The 14,431-nt window shown below is 38.0% G+C and overlaps 1 protein-coding gene across 6 annotated transcripts in view; it reads left to right on the top strand.

Annotated features, from left to right (window-relative positions):
- The window catches only part of LOC134661534 (innexin shaking-B), a 76,005-nt gene that overhangs the window by 3,440 nt on the left and 58,134 nt on the right, over positions 1-14,431 (top strand). The window contains exon 1 of one of the 6 annotated variants that reach the window (XM_063517664.1): positions 8,738-9,014. The exons of 1 other annotated variant lie outside the window; for it this stretch is intronic. The gene's annotated coding sequence lies outside the window, so the exon portion shown is untranslated. Of the gene's footprint in view, positions 1-8,737; positions 9,019-14,431 lie in introns of those variants that run through there. 4 more of the 6 variants (XM_063517662.1, XM_063517660.1, XM_063517657.1 and 1 more) reach the window with 4 other exon arrangements.

Genomic DNA, 14,431 nt, shown 5'->3' with positions numbered 1-14,431 from the left:
TGATAATGACGGGCGGTATTATGACTAATGTGGCATTCTATTCGTATGGCGATTGCATTGGGGAATTCCGAGAGCTATATACCTAAATATAAGAAAACGATAATGTAAATATGATTAAATCATTGTATGTAGGTACTTTAGTTCTATAAGGTGATAATTTGCATTGGAGGGGTTTCGAAAGTGCCATAGGTACCAATCCCTACTACCATTTTCATATTATAAATGCGAAAGTAATCTCTATCAGGCCAATTCGAGTTTTAGTTATTCGATCTGTTTCCGATATGATACTGATATGTCAGTGTCAAAAGTGAACAATAGTCACCATTAGAAATTGCCGGCTAGAGTTGCACCACAGAGCGAGGACAGGTAAATGAAGTGATTCTATTTGTTTTTAACAAACACATCCTTCGCTACGCATCCTTGCACATCTCTGGTGGAAACGCCGCCTTATAATTATTACCCAATTTCACTTTTCATCCGTTGCCTATAAATTGGCTATAACTAATTAATTTATGATTAATGGTAATAATTACGACGGAATGTTTTATAGTTATCATATGTGGGCCACGCACGGTTTCAAATTTAGTTCACGAAATGTCATAAAATTTGTTCAAACTCGATATTTTTGTACGTTCATTCATCACTAGCTAGCTTATGCCCGCGACTTCGTCTGTGTGATGGTGATTAATATAAACTCCCTATGTCCTTTCTCGGGCCTCAAACTAAATATCACCATACCAAATTTCATGTGTGTGACTGTGTGAAGAGGTAAAGGTACGGTACGAGAGGTAGGTAACGGTAGTACGGATTACCTATAGCCTAGATGTTTTCGTACTCCTCATTATCTTTTTATAATACCTATCTATGAGGCAAGGGTTTTGTTAAACTTATACTTACTTTTGTAAATAAATTAATTTTTGGCACTGACTGTACTTTTCTATCCACAGGCAACTAATACTCGTCGAGACAATTTTAAAAACTCCAACCGCAATTAGGTTGCCTTGTTTTAATATCACAGAGTTCCCTTGGCCACCTCCTGTCTCCATCATCTGATCAGCTCGATAGTACCATAATATTATATTGTCACCCGACATACATCCTTTAGACTTCCTCTTTTTCATACAAAATAAATATTGCCTTCAATGTACGACGACATCAGTGTGTTTGACGTTTGACGTTGTTTGTCACGCTTTAAACATAACAAAATTTGCAATACATTGCGTCTTAGAATAAACTTTAAAGTGAAATAAAAATCAAAACATGAGTTATTTTCAAAAGTTGCTGAACAAATGTTGGTCAGTTTGAGGAGTACAGCCTTTAGTTTAATTTATTGCTCCTGTTACAGGAAGCACTCTGTATATCTATGCAAAATTTTTGCTTCATTGAAAGTGGGTCAAATTTAACTTGCATGATTTGACCCGTACAAACATAGCATTGCAAGTTAAATAAAAGCTTGAAAAATGTAAATTTTTGACTTACAGTTCAGTCAAAATGTGAAACTAAGTAGTATCTATTTAAGTTTAAAGTTTTGGCGCGCGCGCGTCCCTAGGGGAGACCAGGGCGAGTCGGCTCTAATGTTAATATATTCCGTTTTGGAAGTAACACGTCGCTTGGCAGCCTCCGGACTTCTAATAAACCACAAAACTTTGAAACGGCAGACAAATTTGTATTCTTTTTAACCTTAAGCGCCACTGGCATCGTCCCACCACCCGGGGATGGTAACTTCAGGTTTAATCGGTTAACCCCGAGTTATTGATATGGTGCAAGTGGCCGTAAGAAGTGCTATACGCAGGTTTTCGAGAAACATAGTTTTGAAGAATGACCTTAAAGCCCCGTAGGTTCGTGTTCTACTCTCACTGAGCGTAAGCGTGAGCGAATCTACGACACCTTAATAATATTTGAGAGAATAGGTTGCAATAAGAGTGCAAATTTATTTTCAAGAGGCGAACAATTTCCCACCGCAATACACTTGTACCATCGCCCACACACTTAACTATCCATCGGTGGACCTTATGCCTCTTGTAATAAGGTCTACCGATGGACAGAGAGTGCATGTTGCTGTTTGTACACCTACCTATATTACTATGATGACAGTCACGTATTTCGTGTCTAGGCCCAATAGGAGACACTAAGCACACTATCTTTTGAAATAGTGATTCTTAGTCTCGAGACTCGAGACTCGACTCAAGTTTTCAGACTTACCATTAAATTAAACTTTAACTTGTACTTTTTAAACTTGTCAGAGACTCAAGTTTTGTTGAGAGACTCGAGTGCCCAATGAAGTAAGTAACTTTTTTTATTCAAACACTGTCTTCAAGTACCTACTAAAATTAGTGATATTGAGAACGGTGAAAATTTATAACGAAATCTTTCTTTAAGTATATGCTAAAAGTACCCACCGTAACGGTTTTTTTTTATTGTTACCTATACATACACACAACTACGAGTATCATTACAAGCTACTTGAAATTATAAAGATACCTATATAGATAGCTAATATTATGTGCCTACTTGATAATCTTGACTTGTGTCTCAACAGACTTAAGAAGTTTTTTCACGTAGTTTGTCATAGACATAGACAGATTTATTAGATTTATTAAATGTGCGTAAATTGTAGGGTTTCAATGACAAACATAAATAAATAAATACTGACTCATATACTCTTACCAACACTATCTTAAATACTAAAGATAAACTATATTTGTGGGCACTTAAATGTCGGTTCAACTCGCGCAGGAAGAAATTATAGGTAGTTAGCATGACACCGCCGCATACTGTGGCCACTGAAATAACTTCACGGGCCCGATTCATAAGCGAAATGCTGATAAACATGCCAATTTAAACGTACACTGACATCAGAATGCTATCTGAATGATGTCATTTAGTTATCATGCATCACATTCGCACCAATACATGTACGGACGAGTATAATAAGAGGGCGTGCACTAAATATGAAGAACACCTCACCTTATCTTCTATCGCTGACTACACGCGGAAGACTCAATATATTACATGACATAGTTATTAATATTATAACAGGGCGATCAAACAGACACTCTTTCAGGTCTTTATTATATGGGATTAGTCTGTTTAACCCGATAAGCTGGTAGATAAGGTAAACTCGACGATAAGGTGAGTTAAGCGAGCGGTCAAACTTTAGAAGAAATTAATATTATCCACTATTTATAAAAAAACCTTAAACTTGCAAAAAATTTTAACTTATTAGCCCAATTTCCTCCCGCTCCTTCCCCCGCATTAAGGCACCGGTTTTACTCCCGTCGCTTTACGATCGTCACCTGTCGCGCGCCGGTTCAACTGTCAATAAAAAAACACGGCAGTATTGGAATCGAGTGCGGCTGCACCTCGCCTATGACGTTTATTAAGGGGCCCACTGATTAACAGTCCGCCGGACGGTATCGGCCTGTCAGTTAGAACAAAAAGTTGACAGTTCCGAACAACTGACAGGCCGATACCGTCCGGCGGACTGTTAATCAGTGGGCCCCTTTAGACCAGACGGCCTACCGTGAACACCGAAGTTTTACTTTTTTATTCAAGTAACCAGTAGCCCGATGTTGTCAGGTTTAAAAATGTCTTAAATTTCATCAAAATCGTTAGAGCCGTTTCCGAGATCCTAGAAATATATATACATATAAAATAAATAAATAAACAAGAATTGCTCGTTTAAAGGTATTAGATAGATAGATAGATAGATAGATTCGCTGTCGAAAAAATCACACCTTATTAGAAATCGGACTCAAGTGATTTTAGCTTCAATCTACAATCAATTTTGTTTGCTATTATTATGAAAACAAGGTAGAAAATCAAATGCGTAAAAAACCATCTGTCAATCATAAACTAAAGTAAACGAATTGTAAAATCTTGTCGCGGTAATTTTGTCGCGTGAGTGTCATCTCTTGACAGTAGTGACAAGCGAAGTTGACATTGTGTCAGATTACCAGTGCGATTGTAAAGAATGACTATTAAATGAAGTTGTCTCGGAACCTACATTGACCGCCTGTTCCTATCTCTGTCGCTCGCGCGTATTTATATTGCTGTCTCACCCATGATGACGCTATCTGTGCTGACGCAGTCAATGGCACTGTGCGAACGGAATAGAAATATAATTATGCGCGTGCGATAGAGATAGGAACAGGCGGGTGGTCAATGTACGAATTTCCTCGCGCGAAGCGTCCGTTCTTTAGAGGTTATAGCGTGACAAAATGTGTCATTAAAAGGTGGTTTGGGCCTTAAATATGATATAAAGATAACGAGGAAGATGTTAAAATTTTTATCGCCATTTTTATTTACTTATTGGAATTCGATTAAAAATTTTAGCTGGGTCTCAGAAAATCTATTGCCACCTTCATCAAAATCGACTCAGTAATATTAACGTTACAGTATTCTTCACATAGCTTGACTTATCTATATTGTTCTTATGTCTTATAAAGGAAATCCCTATTACCTGTCATTACATTTTGCCCCCTGAAACCCGATGTCTGATTAAACCTCTTCGTTTTCCCATACTCGTAAAATGTATTATTTCAGATTCTAAGAAACTGTCTTGGTACAGTCGCTATCGGATATATCGAAGCGGCCAAGGTGCTCACAACATCTGAACACGTCTCTATTGTCAAGGCGTTATAGTGCGTGTCCATATTTTTGAGCACCTCGACCGCTCCGATATATCTGATGGCGACTGCCCATTGTTTCTCAATAGGTAGGTACATATTGTAGTTGTTCTTGGTAAAAGACATTGTCTTTTTTTCGTGCTATCTCTGACGTCATAGTTTTCGCTAAGTCGGATGATTTATATGTATATTTATCTGTGTGAAGACTTTGGTCTGCTTTAGGGCTTATAATATGTATAATTTGTATAAATTATCCAAGTAATATCCGGATAATATCTGGAAGCCCTAGTTTGGTAGAAGTTTAGGTGTATGAAGCTGATGGACCTTTGTTCATGTCCCGATAATGGAACTTTTTAATGGTTAGCATAAACATTTGTTCCTAAGTCATGGCTATTTACCTATGTATTCGAGTGTTTATCGGTAGGTATATACATATTAATTATATATTTAAATACATATCGTTCTCCAGTAACCGCAACATGTATTACAACGTAATTGATTATAAAACGATTGCGATCGCAAAAGTGATAATCCAAAAGCAAAAAAAAACTACATTCATATTTTTTGAATAAGCATTTAGATTCAGAAAACTATACAATTAAATAACTATCGGAAACAGGAAAGACAAATTAGAACCGGCAGTACTAAAAAACGATGAATAGGTATCCATCATCCGAACCATAAAGTAATAATAATATGTTTTCATAGATAATAATAAAAGCCGGCGGATCGCCGGTCCACTTGTTAAAATGTGATATATTTTGTTTGGATTTCCTCCAACGAGAATAAACACTGGTTTAACACCTTTATTATGATTTGGGAGCATTGTACGTTTTGTAATCGTTATTTACATGTAAAATGGGCGTTTAGCTTTTCTGCCCACGTTTATTTTGATGCCAAGAGACAAGTACTCGTATATAGTTCGTACACGCGGGTAAAGTTGATATAACTCCAGATATAAAATTGAAGAAATATAAAGATAAATTACAATTTCGTAACTCTGAGGAAAAATTTTAGGACATATACGGTGAAATTACCCTAATATTGTTAAAAATACGAAACTCTACCAAAATGGATCGAAATATCATCACTACACCTTATAAAACAAAGTCCCCTGTCGCGTCTGTCTGTTTGTGTGTTTGGATGTTCGCGATAAACTCAAAAACTCCTGAACGGATTTTCATGCGATTTTCTCCTATCGATAGAGTGATTCTCGAGGAAGGTTTGTGTATAATTTGTTAACCCGTGCAAAGCCGGGGCGGGTCGCTAGTAACTAATAAAATACGACAGCAAATAAATAATTGACAGACCTATCAAGTAAGATCAAACCGTCGCGTTGCATTAAAATGCACTTGAGTGTACGGGGCGGACATAAGGCCTGTCGCATAACTAGCTGCATATTGCACTGTCTCGTGACACAGGGGCGCCATTTGTCATCCCCACGACACTCTGATGTCGCCGAAAATGCTATATTTTCACACTTAGGCGGATCACACACTGGCAGCACGATTTGGCACTGCTGCCCCGTACCTACGCAATTTATTTCGTGTGTTAAAATGTGTTTGAGCGTTTTAAGTCGATTAGATAATTATTTTTGCGCATATTTTGTATCATCTTATGGTATCCTCAAACCTCAACATCTTTTGTCAATGAAAAATAAATTTCTGCATAGGTATTTTAAATCTTTTGCCAAAGAAAACCTACAAATATCCAGGAAATTCTCGTTAGTACGGGACAACGGTAGACAATTTCGTAGAATGCTATATTATGCTCCGTCGCATGGGGTGACATTTCAATCGTAGGTAATACATATTTACCCCGCGCAGATACGTCAATTGAGGCCAATCGGTTTGTAAAAAATGTAAGTTTTGATATCGACATTATGTTAAGGCTTCGACACACAGGCGCGTTTTCCAGGCGCGGCGTGAGCGGGGCGTGAGCGTTTTATATGTAAAAGCGGCGCGCCCCAGTCACGCCCCGCCCGGAAAACGCGCCTGTGTGACGAAGCCTTTATAGTCTCGCACTATGCATCTGCCAGGCTACGAAAAGTCACTTCACTATTTCCATACATTATTTAAGTTTCGTTTGACGTTTTCCGCTAGCCGCTACCGACCGCAGTGTCAGTGTGTTAATCGCCTTATTTACCTACTACCATAGATTTAAAGTCAATAACAGAGACTGCATGCGTGAGAAACAGAATTGCGAATCTCATCATGGGTGTAGGATGTATTAAATCATTCAAAATTATCACTTAAAAGTCAAGTTTACCAACCATGAAGAAACCACTCAAAATTTGTATTAAATTACTTTGCCACTCTTGTGGACAAAATGTAACTTTGTCATCCGTTTTTGAAGTAGGTATAAAGAGAGCAATCACGAGTTGAGTACTTATACTCCAGCAAACCAACTTTGTTTTGGAGTAGGTTACGCTACTTGCGGTTTTGGAACGCATCATGGAGGGTTTATGACATGTGTTTAGATAAAAAAGCGCCGCCCAATCGTATTAAATTGACTTTAATACATTGTACAATTGTTTTTCTTATTTTAAACAGTCATTTTATTATCTAAACTAGTTACGCCTTACGTCACGTTCTGCAAAAAAGAACTGCGAGCTTTTAACGTCACCGAAATCATGTCAGAACATGTCAGGCATGTCATAACCTGTCACTCTCGGCGGCGTAACCTGAACCGAGTAATTATGAAAAATAACAGATATTTTTAAACGTTAAATACTATGTTACCTGCTGTGTTGCGTGTCGTTTTAATACATATAGTTTGTCAAAGGACTGTCTCATTTCAAACATAGACAGAGAGAATCATACTACCTATCTTTGTCTTACATTAGTACTAGTACCCAAAAGAAAAGGATGAGTATAGTTTTCCTGGTTCTTACTGACTGACAAATTGGTTTGACCAACTATAGTAACCTCAACATTTTGAAGTTGACAGCAGTAGTAGCCATACAGCTGTTTAAATCATCTACGCGCTCTTTTTCTCTTAAGATGGGGCATAACGGGTTAGCGACTGCGTGAACTCGTTAGCATTCCCTCTCTATCGCACCATCAAGTGTAAACGTCAAGTGTCAACTCGTGGTACGGCCACTGGTGAGAATAAATATGCGGAGTCGTCAATTTGAACGATGCTTCATCTAAATATTGGGAATACAATTCGTAACTACTGGTGGAATACAAATAGCGAATACATTAAGGCTAGCGCAGCGAGAGACATATTTTATTTAAGGGCCTGCATTCGCGTGGAAAATGTAATGTCAATCTAGTACTACTTTTACCAATGTAAATGCTTGTTGTAGGTATAATAATATTATATATGGATACTTTGCTAAGCCGTGCAAAAATTGTACAGATTTGGATGAAGTTTCACAGTGCCCATTTACATCAATCTTGCGTGTTGCAAAATAGTAACGAAGGGGCAAAAAAGGTTTATCCACATTGGCAAAGTAAAAATGCAAATTTTGAGTTGTTTTCTTATGTTAGCTGGTAGAATTGACATTTAAATGTTGATTTTAAATGATAAATATTTAATTAAATATCGTTAATTTTGAATGGATTTGGAGTATTTTCCAGTGTGGTGAAAATTTTTGTGTTTCACTTGGTGGCAAAATTTGTTTCACCCTCGTGCCTTGAAACCCTCGCGAAGCGAGGATTTTGGAATCATTCGCTTGCTCAGGTATCAATGTTAGCACAAGAGGTTAAACAACAACTTTGCCGCCTTGTAAAACAAATAACTATAGGTATACTGGATGCAGTGGTCGATTAAGAAGAAGCGTATAATTTCAGCGTAAATACGAATAACACCCCTCATTTACATTGAGGATTAAGCTGCAACGACACTCTTAAACCAAAAAAGATTCTAAAAGGAAGTTTTTGATAACCTGTTAAGGTGCGATATGAGACTTAGAAGATAGAACCCTTATGGCCATAGGGACCATAAGACCAGCAAACTTTTTTTAAGTTCAATAAGCTCAATTCTACAATAACTATGATTAAGTACTTTCATGCGACGCTTTCACCCCGACTCGTTGCAACGTTAACATGAGAGCCAGTCAATTCTCCAAACTTCAAACTAATCCAGTTACGCTATGATAAACCCAATTTTCAACACGGTTGCCACACCGACTACATAAAACGGTTGTAATCAGTTTTTTCGTACCAAATATAAACATTAAACAGTTGAACCAGTGGTAGCCGACCGATGGACGTTGTAGGCGTTATTTTTAGTCGGACCGCGAACCAGTCTGGAGCGCGCTCTGCCGCCAGTCGCAGCGCGCTACTCTCCCACCCGGTCGTGCCTGTGTTATAGTGAAATTAAAAATAAAAAACCAGAATAAAACAAGGTTAAAGAAGCTTGGATGTGCTGGCTGGAACCGTGAGTTTGGACGACGTTTAATAATTGTGATTCGAATCGTTGCGCGGAGCGGTTGGGCGAAAGAAAAGTTTTGTCGCAACTTTTTTTTCACCGGGAAATTTGATTTCAGTGTAACTTTCTTGGGTTTGACGCACATGTTTTATAGGTTAATGAATGAAAACTTGGAATTCAACTGGAAATAGTATTTGATACACATTTAGGTTATTTGTAGACCTAATTGTCTTTATCGAATCGTTTCCTGGAAAAGAGAATTAATCATTATCATCAACATTTGAAACAAATTGTTTGAACAGCCTTCAAACATAACTTATCCTACACGATGCATTTTGTAAGGGTAGCTCTGAAGTTTCATCTCATTTTACACACACGTGGTAACTTGTACTACTTTTCATAAACTTTTTATTAATATTTTAACTGAAAAACGTAACTTTCTTTAACATTAGGACTATTTCTTAAATATGGCACGATTTTATTTAAAACTTTGTGTTAAACATTAAGTTTGTATTTTTATTTTTATAGTGTGCAATTTGTACACAAACACTTAAACAAATACTTTTCTAACACAATAGGTCCATCCACATTTATACATTAATACAATAAAAGAGTTTTTTAAGCGATACTTATATATTTCATTGACGTGACTCCAATGGGTTCATTACAGTCCGGTTGCATCATTTTTCAAATTCTTAGTTTGTAACTGAAAGTTTTGAAGTTTATTTAATATGACACATCAAATAATTCAAATTTCTACTTTACTCGTGTCACCAGATTTTTCCAATTATAACACCTACCAGGTAAATTTTTGATACAAAAAATAAATAAATAAGAACAGTATTCACATAAAACATAATAGAGACATGTGATGGACATGTTCAAAACACACACACCCACTGTTCAAAATACTTGGAAAAACACATCAAAACACGCACCAAGCTTGATTTGAAGAATAATACTTAGAAATGATCCTTACAATCAGGGCAATCCGGCACTAAGCAGTAGAACTTTAATGAAACGGAACTAAAATAGAATCATACCTCGCAACACCATTATAATAATGTTTGGTGCATGCCATCACGAAAATAATGCAGCATAGTCATCTACAATGGACGCGTTCATACAACTCCATTCCCAACGGCTTGCCTACTTTCAGCTTTTTGACTATTTTTACTATACGGCTAATGGAGAAAGTTAAGCAAAATTGGCTCCGGCATCCCTACGGATAATTTTGACGCACTGCCACTGGTAATTTATGATGTACAGTCGCCATCAAATATATCGGAGCGGCCAAGGTGTTTACAATATCTGAACACGCACTCTAGCGCCTTGACAATAGAGGCGTGTTCAGATATTTGAGAGCGCCTTGGCCGCTCCGATATATCTGATGGCGACTGTACTAGCACTTCGTCTACTGTTACTTCATCTGCGTTGAATGATGATTTCTAGATCTAGAGATTTTCCTACCATGAATATGACAACAATAGTGACTTCCTTCCGATATTTAGTTTATCGATATTTTATATTATCGATTTCTTATAGGTAACTGCAAAACTGATATAATAATGATACTTAATGTCATAAACAAATGTAGCATGTTTGGCATAAATTTATATGAATAACGAAACTATCAATTTATTAATATTTTACCATCATACTTAAAAAAAACTATGACACACGTACCGAGATTATCTTTCGCGTACACCCTTTCGGTACCGTAAAACGGGGTGAGTAGGTTTCGCGGGGAGAGGTGGATTATGAATGGGGAAAGAAGGTTTGAGAGGGGGGTGAGAAGGGATTTTAAGGCTACTGCTACAAAAATAATGTATTCCAATTTAAAATGGAGCTATAGTAATACGCCTAATAAAAAAAAATCGATCCAACAATCTTCCAAAAACACCTTTGTATCCTCTCACCCCTCTCACCCCAAATACGAGGCACTACGGGGTGGGTTGGGTTTTCCTCTTTATCGTCAAAGTTATGAAATGGAACTACCCAAAATAAAATAAAAACTAAAATACAAACGTCCGGAACACTTATTATATACACCATTCAGCTTTCATATGTAATAAGTTTTTGGCAAAAATTTAATTTTTGATACAAGCTTTTATCGCTGACTGTACTTTTCTTACGACAGACAACTAATACTCATCGAGACAATTCTAAAAACCCCTAACACAATTAGGTTGCGTTGTTTCATCAGAGTTCCTATGATCACCTCCTGTCTCCATCATCAGATCAGTTCGACAGTACCATATTATTGTATTGTCATCAGAACTACATACAGCTGCCAATTTTTATGACACTACGATCCTTGGAAGATGGTTAAATTAGTTACCTTAGATTCCATTACATAGTTACATACAGGTCGACCTAATAAAAGCTTGTTAAAAATAAAATGTTATCGAGGTTTGAATTTCAGTTTTGACCCTACTCACCCCATTTTACGGTACCTTATAAAATAAAGTCCCCCGCCGCGTCTGTCTGTTTGTATATTCGCGATTAACTCAAAAACTACTGACCGGATTTTCATGCGGTTTTCACTTATCAATAGAGTGTTTTTTGAGGAAGGTTTAAGAGTATAATTTGTTAACCCATGCGAAGCCGGGGAGGGTCGCTAGTCACCAATATAATTACTCTGATGTCCGTACAATGTATCAGTGAGCGAAGCGCCCGCGACAGCTAACTGATATGATTCCGAAATTATTCAAATATCGGTTAAATCGGTTTGATGGTGCCGAATTGGCCTGTAGGTCGATTTGAGTAAGAGTGTCCTTATAATATTTATTTATTTATTATTATATTCGTTTCAGACATCGCTGTAAGACTACCCCCGTTTATTTAGTGTTTCCGCATATTGGTGGCAGATTCGATACTGCAATAAAAAACCTCATAAAATTTACTACTCTCGGTTTTGGTCTTGTCAGTTATATCTATGTTATATACCTACATATTTTTTTTATGTTATGGCGGATATAAGTCTTATGCAAAAGATGGATATAATTGTATTTAGGTCGTAATGTGTAGTCGGGGGACTTCATTGAGATTAAATTTGTCATGTAACTAATTTCTTAGTATAATTTAATGGCGGCAATATACAAGACTAAATTATGTTTTATTAGTGCTAGGTACACGATCTGCATGTTGTTGTGTATAAGTTGCCAACGTGTATATGTCGGCGGCAGATCGTAAAATCGGGCATATCGAGATATTCCTAGGCATATCATGAAACGCCGCCATTTCATGATCTGACTAAGTTTAATCCAGGCGTATCACGATCTGCCTTATAAAAGAGGCGGCAGATCGGTCAGACCAATGTATTCGTTGATATTCCTAGCTTCATACCGGGCGCATCGTAAAATAATTGATGAGATATTCCTAGGCATATCATGAAACGCCGCCATTTCATGATCTGACTAAAATTAACTCAGGCATATCACGATCTGTCTTATAAAAGATTCGGCAGATCGATGCACGATGGGAGCAATGTATTCGTCGAATTCCTAGCTTCATTCATACCGATCGCATCGTAAAATAATTGCATTTTTTGCCACTGGTGGCGCTGCATTCTATATGGCGCTGCGTCCGAGTCCAGTGTTGCCAGATCGTACCTTTTAATACAAGTTTACGTTCCTTTTGAGCCTTGAGGTTTGCTCGATATGGCTGGTCGTCGCTAGGCAGATCATGAAATGCCGGCGTTTCATGATCTGCCTAGGAATATCACCCATTGAGGTTTGCACGATATGGCTGATGGTCGCGCTAGGCAGATCATGAAATGCCGGCGTTTCATGATCTGCCTAGGAATATCACCCCTTGAGGTTTGCACGATATGGCTGGTGGTCGCTAGGCAGATCATGAAATGCCGGCGTTTCATGATCTGCCTAGGAATATCACCCCTTGAGGTTTGCACGATATGGCTGGTCGTCGCTAGGCAGATCATGAAATGCCGGCGTTTCATGATCTGCCTAGGAATATCACCCATTGAGGTTTGCACGATATGGCTGATGGTCGCGCTAGGCAGATCATGAAATGCCGGCGTTTCATGATCTGCCTAGGAATATCACCCCTTGAGGTTTGCACGATATGGCTGGTGGTCGCTAGGCAGATCATGAAATGCCGGCGTTTCATGATCTGCCTAGGAATATCACCCCTTGAGGTTTTCACGATATGGCTGGTCGTCGTTAGGCAGATCACGAAATGCCGGCGTTTCATGATCTGCCTAGGAATATCACCCCTTGAGGTTTGCACGATATGGCTAGTCGTCGCTAGGCAGATCATGAAATGCCGGCGTTTCATGATCTGCCTAGGAATATCACCCCTTGAGGTTTGCACGATATGGCTAGTCGTCGCTAGGCAGATCATGAAATGCCGGCGTTTCATGATCTGCCTAGGAATATCACCCCTTGAGGTTTGCACGATATGGCTGGTCGTCGCTAGGCAGATCATGAAATGCCGGCGTTTCATGATATGCCTAGGAATATCACACCCTACTATTTGATATGCCTAAACGTCGCTAGGCAAATCGTCAAACGTTGATGTTTGAACGATATGGCTGGTAGTCGCTAGTCAGATCATGAAATGGCGGCGTTTCATGGTATGCCTAGGAATATCTCGATATGGCCGATTTTACGATCTGCCTCCGACATATACATGATTGTTTTATCTTTTATTTTTAAACCTAATTTATTGTTTTGAATGAATTTTATTTTTCTCTAAATACCGCAGTCCTACAAATCTCACTAAATTGCAAATTATTCTCAAAATCATGTCATTTTGATATAACTCGCAGTGCATCTCGCTCACACCAACACAAAAAGTGCATACTAGAGAGATATAATTAAGTAACAAATAGTTAAATATGACTAATTAATTATTCCTGTTAGGTGCATGTTCGAATTGGCCTGTTATGTATGGTGAGTATTATTCGTTCGATGGGCGCACGGTACGTAGACGCGCGTAGAGGGTCTACAAACATCGCTACGAGCGTAGACCTTACACGTAGACCTTACTAACTGACTTTTTACATAAGTGTCAATAGAAGAAAAATGTAAAAACAATCATTAATTAAGAAAATGGAGGAAATAATAAATATTTAAATACCTACCTTACGTTTGTTTTTTTACGATATTAAACGTTTTTGATAACTGATAGATTATAAACTTGTACAGTCGCATTCAGATATATCAGACTGGCCAAGGTGTCCATAAATATCTGAACATGCACTATAGCGCCTGGACAATATAGGCGTGTTCAGATAATTATAAGCACTTTGGCCGCTCCGATATATCTGATGGCGACTGTATTTCTAAGAACTGCTTAGCTGTGGTGTAGGTAGCTATAAATCAGTTCGTACGCTCATTTACCTCCGCCGTATACGAAAAGAGTATTTATTTCCCATTAATACACATAAATACATCAAAACT

This window comes from Cydia amplana, chromosome Z (assembly GCF_948474715.1).
Source record: "Cydia amplana chromosome Z, ilCydAmpl1.1, whole genome shotgun sequence".
Lineage (NCBI taxonomy): Eukaryota > Metazoa > Arthropoda > Insecta > Lepidoptera > Tortricidae > Cydia > Cydia amplana.
The sequence above is the reverse complement of the archived record's forward strand: the minus strand, read 5'-3'. Positions and strand labels throughout refer to the sequence as shown.